The sequence below is a fragment of the Camelus ferus genome, chromosome 7 (genome assembly GCF_009834535.1).
Source record: "Camelus ferus isolate YT-003-E chromosome 7, BCGSAC_Cfer_1.0, whole genome shotgun sequence".
Taxonomy (NCBI): Eukaryota; Metazoa; Chordata; class Mammalia; order Artiodactyla; family Camelidae; genus Camelus; species Camelus ferus.
Genome location: NC_045702.1, coordinates 6,123,777 through 6,131,805, shown reverse-complemented (window position 1 = coordinate 6,131,805; position 8,029 = coordinate 6,123,777). Strand labels below are relative to the sequence as shown.

The 8,029-nt window shown below is 42.1% G+C and overlaps 1 non-coding gene across 1 annotated transcript; it reads left to right on the top strand.

Moving 5' to 3' along the window:
• The first annotated feature begins 5,202 nt into the window (after positions 1-5,202).
• TRNAC-GCA lies at positions 5,203-5,274 on the top strand. Its single transcript has one exon. It is a non-coding gene; the product is annotated as a tRNA-Cys (tRNA).
• The last annotated feature ends 2,755 nt before the right edge of the window (positions 5,275-8,029 follow it).

The following is an 8,029-nucleotide window of genomic DNA, read 5'->3' as shown; positions in this document are numbered from 1 at the left end:
TTTAAGTGAAACTAGAGACATAAATAAAATAAAATAAAGTAATCTTAAATAGCTCTGACGGACAGCTCTGTATTTTAGAAGGGAAAAAACCCACAATTTTCTCCCTCAGAAGTTAAAAACTCAAACCGTATCTCCAATCTTCATAGCCTGAAATGTACTGTTTGTACTGTTAAATGTGCAGGGCTTTTAAAAAGCATAAATATTCTCAGATTAAACCCAGGATGGTCAGAATTACTAAGGATTGTTCAGAATGTATATTTTCTCATTATTTCTAAATTATGTAATTCCTTCCCTTACTATTTGTGTGTTATTAAAAAAATAAGACAGATGAGGGGCCAAACAGAACAAAAAGGTGGAGGAAGGGTGAATCTGCTGCCTGCTCAAGCTGGGACATCATTTTCTCCTGCCTTCAGACATCAGTGCTCCTGCTTCTCGGGCCTTTGGACTCAGACCAGAACCTACACTATTGGCTACCCTGGTTGTCAGGCCTCCAAGTTTGGACTGGAACTATACCACCTGTCTTCCTGGGCCTCCAGCTTGCAGAGTGCAGATGGTGGAACCTTGCAGCCTCCATAATTACTGAGCCAGTTCCCCATAATAAATCTCTTTCTCTATCTATATGCAACTATATGCATCCCATTGGTTCTGTTTCTCTGGAGAACCCTGACTAATACAGTGACTATATGTCCCAATTTGCTTGGGACATTTCCAGTTGATGCCTGGGGTCCCAGCATAAATATGGGTATCATCCCCTTTCTCTCTCAAAAGTTTCCTGGTTGGAATTATGGTTCTCCCACACATGATGAAAGTGGAATTACAAATTAGTGGGGAAAGTACCAAATTGTTCAACAAGTGGGAATAACAGGTTTTCCATATTAAAAAAAAAACACACACAACTGCTACTTAAAAATCCTCACCACACAGAAAGGTAGATTCCAGATGAATTAAAAACATAAATGTGAAAAAAAATCTTTAAAATTATTTGAATTAAAAATAGGAGACTACCATCTTTGGCTGTACCACCCTGAATGCACCCAATCTTGTCTGATCCTGGAAGCTAAGCAGGGTTGAGCCTGGTTAGTACTTGGAAGGGAGACTGCCTTGGAACCCTGGGTGCTGTAAGCTTTAACAAAAAAAAAAAAAAAAAAAAGGGGGGGGAGATTATCTTTATTCTCTCAGGGAAGGGAAGGATTTCTTAAGACAACACAGAAGACACATACTACTTTTGTTAAAAAGACCAATTTGTCTTCATCAAAATAAAAAGTAAAATATAATGTTTTAAGATGAGTAACAGTTGTTACTCAACAGGGTGTTTCACCAAATTATCTTTATCTGGCTTAATGACAGCCAGCTTGAACCACAAGTCAGATATCCAAGTCTGGTGATTTCACTTCATATTCCTGATTTCTGCTAATCTATGATAACTAAAAGGTCATCAGGTATCATAGCAGGTATACTGGTGGTCCTGGCAGATACTGCATTTATTCAAACTTCTCACTGAAGGCTGTCTTCAGCACTCACTCAGATACGAGGCTGACAAGTGCATTACCCTTAAATCTGGGAGCTCAGTATGCCCACGTGGGAGACAGTGGTGGGTGGACTTCTGGTCCCCTCTGGCTTGGGGAGGTATTCCCTTAAATTCTTTTGCAGCATTTGGATGTGGTTTTCAAATATGCCTAGTAACACACGATCAATTCAGGTCCCTACCGTGAATGAAGACAATCATCATGCATAGGGAATTAAATAAACACAGCTACTGAATTAAAATGTGCCACAAACAGGTCTTCTTAAGCAAACAACAAAAAAGCATGGTATTAAAGCCCTGGAGTGATACATTCTGGGCATTCAAAAATATTTGTACACCTGAGCTATTCCACTCGAGCCGCATGCCTCAATGTCATAGAAATGGTCCTTACCAGCATTTCAAAGACATGTTTTAATGTTCTTTCTCATTTCAAAAATTCATTCAAGCACTCTTAGTAGCCAGTACATGTCAGCGTCAATCTATGGAAATGCAGATCATGTATTCACTCCCCATTTCTTTGACCAGGATGCTAAAATGATGTATATTTAGTGGCCACCATTTTTTTCCTCTCCTTTTATTACAGTGAAGGTTTTTTCCTCTCATTTTATTACAATGAAGTTTTTTGCTTGCTTGTTTGTTTCCTGGCCATCATTTTATCAGTTACAATTTCTACTCTTTTCTCTTACAGTAATCAAGAAACCTATTTTTCTCCAAATGAAGCCACATGTGGATTAGCATTCAGGTGAGAGCTCTTCTGTGTGGCCTTGCCCTCCTTTGCTGCATACAGTACCCCTGTGCTAAAGTCTATGGCTCATCAAATAAGCAGTAACCAAGTGGATAGCATCTTCTCCAGTAGGAGAGCTTGTCAGTGACACACAGAACCAAGAGAGGGAGGCACTTTCCCCATCTGAACACACATACGCCAAGGGCTGATTCAGACTCTGCTCATCAAGAATTTCACCCAGAATTAAGCAAAGTATTTGTTAATCCACATAGACAGTGGCCATTGCTCTCCCACACTGTACATCTGAGATGAAACAACCAATAAGTTGGCCCCTTCCAGTCCATTCTCTGCTCTGTACTCAGAAAAATTCGAGGCTGCATTTCTACCCTGTGTTCCTTGAGATAGCGCTGGTTCCGATTCTAAGTCTGCCCTTTTTTGCTTCAGCTACCCACAAGTCATTTTTGAGGCCATGGCACCTAAACAGAAGGTATACTAGTATCCTAAGGCTGCTGGGACAAATTGTTCTCAAAGCTGGGTGGCGTAGAACTACAGAAGCCTATTCTCTCACAGACCTGGAAGCTAGAAGTCTGAGGTCAAGGCGTCAGCTGAGCCAGGCTGCTCGGGAAGGGTCTAAGGAAGAATCCTTCCTTGTCTCGTCCAGCTCCTCCTCAGTGTTCCTGGTCTGATAGCCACATCGCTCCAATCTCTGCCTCTGCCTTCACGTGGGCCTCTCCCACATGAGTTTGTGTGTCTGTCCCTTCTCTTTTTATAAGGACACGAGTCATGGGACTAGGACCCAGCCTAATCCAGGATAGCCTCATCTGAACCAATTACATCTGCAGAGGCCCTATTTCATAGCAGGTCACTTTCACACGTACCAGGCTTAGCACTTCAGCGTATCTTTTGGGGGCAAATTCAACCCACTGTGCTCCTTAGACACAAAGAAGCAGCACTGAGTTACTGGATTCTTAAGTGTGGTATCAAGAAGGAAAGGTACCCATTAGGAGATGTTCACATGCAAGGGCTTGTGGCTTTCACATCCACCTTGTTTATTTTCTCCTTTTCCTCACAGAGGGTCTCAGAAAGTAAAAATGAGCTCGGAGAGAGAAAATAAAAATCCACTCGGATAACACTGAGTAGCAACAAAGCTAGCTACCGTTAGCAGTGAACAATCTCTCTCCCAGAGAGAGCTGCAGCTGTCAAATGTCAAAACAACCCTCTGAGAGAGAGAAACGGTCTTCTCTAAAGTCAGAGACTATCAGAAACTTTGCTGTATGGAATGTTATCAGAAAGAATGAAACAGCTCACTTCTGCCGGAGCTGATATCATTTGCCCTGTATCGCCAGAACCCAGCGCAGTTTCCAGCTCAGGGCAAGTGCTCCAAGACATGTGTTTTACCAATGTGTGCCTATTTATTCCCCTCAAAGAGTACTGAAATCTCAGCTTCTGCTGAGTGTGCCACGGTGCCCAGCACACAGTATGACCCAAGAAATGAAAATTGAATAGATGCTCCAGGAAACCTCGATGTCAAGGACGTGGATGCATCTCTGGGGAACTCCGTGCTTCCATGGTCCAACCTGGATACTCTCCTTTATGAGGCCCAAGATACCCTCTGTCTTCTGTTTCCTCATTTGTAACCCTGGAGTAATAGCCCAACCCCCTGGAGCTGGATTTTTCTGAGACAAACTGAGATCTTCAGCTTGTACTGGGCTGCTCTGGGCGGAACAAGTGGATCTCCTCCTTGACTTGCTTGGACAAGTTTTCCCCACCTTGGGGAAGGGGAAAGAGGCTTCTTCAGATTTAGTTTCCTAAATGGTACACTGAGAAGAGGACAATGAACCCAGGACAATGAAGACCAGCCCAGGGGTTTCCGGCAGGCACTGGGGGGAAAGGGAGAGGGACTCGGGACACCGGTCTTCAGTGGGGCTGACGCTCAGTGACTGGTAAACACACACTTGTTAATCAGAAACTTTTAGGGTGGGGGCCATCATCCCTGTTTTAACAAGCCCTCCTGGTGATTTTGATGCATCCTAAAGTTAAAGAACCATGGGTCTACAGCAGAGTTCAGGGGATGAGCAGTCTGACTGTGGTCCCTGCTTTTAATCCTGGCTCCTCCCACCAGCTCTGGCTGATCCTGGGGCAGATGGTAGAGTTCTAAACCCAGCCCCTACTTGGGTATTTCAGTACCTAAGTCTTCCTGCAGGTGGCGCAAAAAGAAGCCGATGTAGATCTGTGGCAGGTGTTTCTCAAAGTGCGGTCTCCTGACTCCATAAGGAGCTTGTTCCTAACCCCAGATCATATCTGCATGTTTGACAAGTTCCCAAGATTATTCCTAAGTACAGGAAATATGAGGACTGGCCCACAGGGTGCAGTTCATGTACCAGGTCAAATCCTGGTGTCCCCATTAGCTTTTCCTAGTAATCCTTGCTGCTGCATGGCTCTCTGTGCTGTGCTAAGCCCACAGTCTAGTCCCCTTGGTGGTTTCGAGTCTGCATGAATCTATTCAGAGGCTCCCGATATGCAGCCTTTACATATTTTGACTGACGGAAGATAGGCACAAGAGGAAGATGAGAGAGTCATTGGGTCAGCTACAGGATCCTGAACCCAAAGCCAGGAAGACTGGATGCAGGTCCCGAGCCTATCTGTAAGGAGCTGTGTGTGCTTGAGCAGACCAGTAATCCTGAATCTCTCTTTTCAGATGCACATTGCAAAGGGCACAGATTAGTGACCCTGAAGGCCCTTCCTGCTATAAACTTCAGTGTCTGTGCTTTCCCGGAAAGAGCAGGGAGGGAAACCTGTTCCTTGTTTTGCATCAAGGAAACAAAATTATAGTGAGGCAGGCTTGGCAGCTTCCAGCAGGCTCAGCCAGAATAAACACTTGTGGCAAAACTTATAGGAATGTTGGGCATGGCTGCACAGGTAAAAGGTAGTACTAAGGCCTATACCCACTCCAGGGGGTATAGCTCAGGGGTAGAGCATTTGACTGCAGATCAAGAGGTCCCTGGTTCAAATCCAGGTGCCCCCTGATGTCCTTCACTTTTGCTAGCTGGAGCTGGTGTCCAACAGTCAGCTCCTTTCCCTAAATCCGAGTCTCAGGATACTGAGCCTTCTCAAATCCGAGGCAAAGTTCAGGTTAACATAAAACCCTGTCACTTAGCATGACAACCCCAGACTGAAAAGTTCCTCCAACTCTTGACTTTTTAATTTCACTTACCACAGGTCTTGTTCTACATAAGCTTGTTTCTACATGTTTTCATTGTCCCAAATCAGTGGTGTGCTGGTAAATGTTTAACAACCAGCCCTTGGTGGGGAGGGGCAGTGCTGATTTGTAGTGTTTTCCAATTTCATGGTGTAAATCATCTCATCATATCCAATTTCAAGCCACAAACATAAGATCACTGATCATGGAGTTGGGAAGACATGCTAACAAGTGACTCTCTGGTGCAGGCCAACTGAGCGCACCACTGTCCCTAGTCCATCTTCCCTAGAGTGCCATGGGCTCTTTGACCCCCGCCCTCTCCTCATAATGCTTGCAGACATCGGAGCAGTGGCTGTCATAAAATATCCATTCACTCAAGACATATTTGAATCCTGCTCAATGCCAGACACAGGAAAGACAGAGCTGAGTAAGAACTGTCTGTGGTGAGCAGAGTCAAATGAAGAAACAGTGAAGTGAACAGTAAGGAAAGCGAGGCCAAAGAAGAAGGATGTGGATTTAAAATGAAAGGATTTCTGTTACTAGCCATATGCTAGACTAAGTCTTCTAAACCCCCTTCTACCTCAGAACACCCAGAAATGCAAGGTGAAATACAATGAATATCCATCCACAGGTATAGCTGAGCTCTCACAGCAGTAAAGGTATCTTAGAGGTGGCAGTGGGGATGAACTAAAAGTCCTATGAGGTCAATTTGAACTGAGCTTGAGAATGCCTCTGGTAAACTATTTGCTTGAATCTTAATCTTATGAATCCAGGAAATTTGGTCTTAGGCCTGGGATTCTGTTTCTTCGTATAAAGTCAGACTCTTAGAGAGCCACCATCAGTAAAAGGGTGGGCTAGCAAAACACCAGCAGAGGAAGACAAGAGGCCTTTCTCTCCTCAGGAGGGAGAAGGCATTTCCCTTGAGAATTCATGATCACAGATCTATCCTCACGCTTGTTAGGGCTTTGAATTTACACTACCTGCATGGTTCAGGAACTGCCCAAGCTGAAAGTTAACATAAAAGGTGTGCTCAGGCTAACAATGATTCTGGAGAACCCAGAAGAAGCAAACAAACTCTTGTGGCATGCCTGCAAGAGGCCACACAGAATTTCACTGATGAAACCTGGCTTACAATGGGCTCACAGTTCAAAATAATGAAACACATGAGGAGTCAATCTATCATGAGTGAAAACTATCAGACAAAACAAAGAAGATCAGATAGCAGAATTATCAGATGCTATAAAGTAAGTATAGTTAAAAGTTATTAAAGAAACAAGGAATTGAATGTATGAGAATATATGATATTTAACAAGATGGAGATTCACTTAAAACGAAAAATACAATCACTGAAACTAATAATTTAACAGCAGGTTAGACACACAGAGAAGAGAGATCTGGGAGTGAAATAGAATATAAATATTAAAAAATTACCAAGAATGAAGCACAGAGGTCTAAAAAAAATTGCAGAATATAAAGGAGTAGCTAAAAAAGGTGGAGAATAAAGAGTTCCAACAAATATCACATATGAATTCTACAAAGAGAAAATATAATGGAGGAGAGGCAATATTAAAAGGTAGTATAGCTGAAAATTTTCTAGACTTGTACAAAACCAAAATACCTCAGACTTAGGAACCATGAGTTCTAAGAAAGATAAAAATAAAATCACACCTAGGTAGAGAAACTTCATAACACCATAGACAAAGGGATGATCTTAAAAGAAGCCAGACAGAAAAGACAAATCTTGTGCAAAGGAATAATAATAATTAGACTGACAACAGACTTTTCAACAGAAGCAATGAAAGTTCTAAGACAGTGGAATAAAATAGTAAGAGTGTAAAACATAGTAACTTAGAACTCTCTACTCAGCTCAACTATCATTGAGGAGTGAGAGAAAAAGAAGATATTTAACTTAAATAATTTACTTCTAGCATATCCTTGCTGTAAGAATCTTAAAAAGTTGTGCTTCAGAAAGAAAAAGATGGAACTCGGAAGAAAGGAGAAAGAAGAGAAAAAATAGTGAACAAAGATATTAGTGAGCATGTTGGTAAATCTAAACAGCATAGATTATATAAATTAGTATAATAGTTGTTTGGAGAAATAGACATTTCTCCAAAGAAGACATCCAGATGGCCAACAGGCATATGAAAAGATGCTCCACATCACTAATTATTAGGGAAATGCAAATCAAAACTACAATGAGATATCACCTCACACCAGTCAGAAGGGCCATCATCAAAAAGTCTACAAATAATAAATGCTAGAGAAGGTGTGGAGAAAAGGGAATCCTCCTACACTGTTGGTGGGAATGTAAATTGGTGTAGTCACTATGGAGAACAGTATGGAGTTTCTCTAAAAAATTAAAAATAGAGTTACCATATGATCCAGCAATCCCTCTCCTGGGCATATAGCCAAAAAAGATGAAAACTATAATTCAAAAAGATACATGCACCCCAACATTCAAAGAAACACTATTTACAATAGCCATGACAGGGAAGCAACCTAACTTGTCCATCGACAGATGAATGGATAAAGAAGGTTTGGTATATATATATATAATGGAATACTACTCAGCCATAAAAAA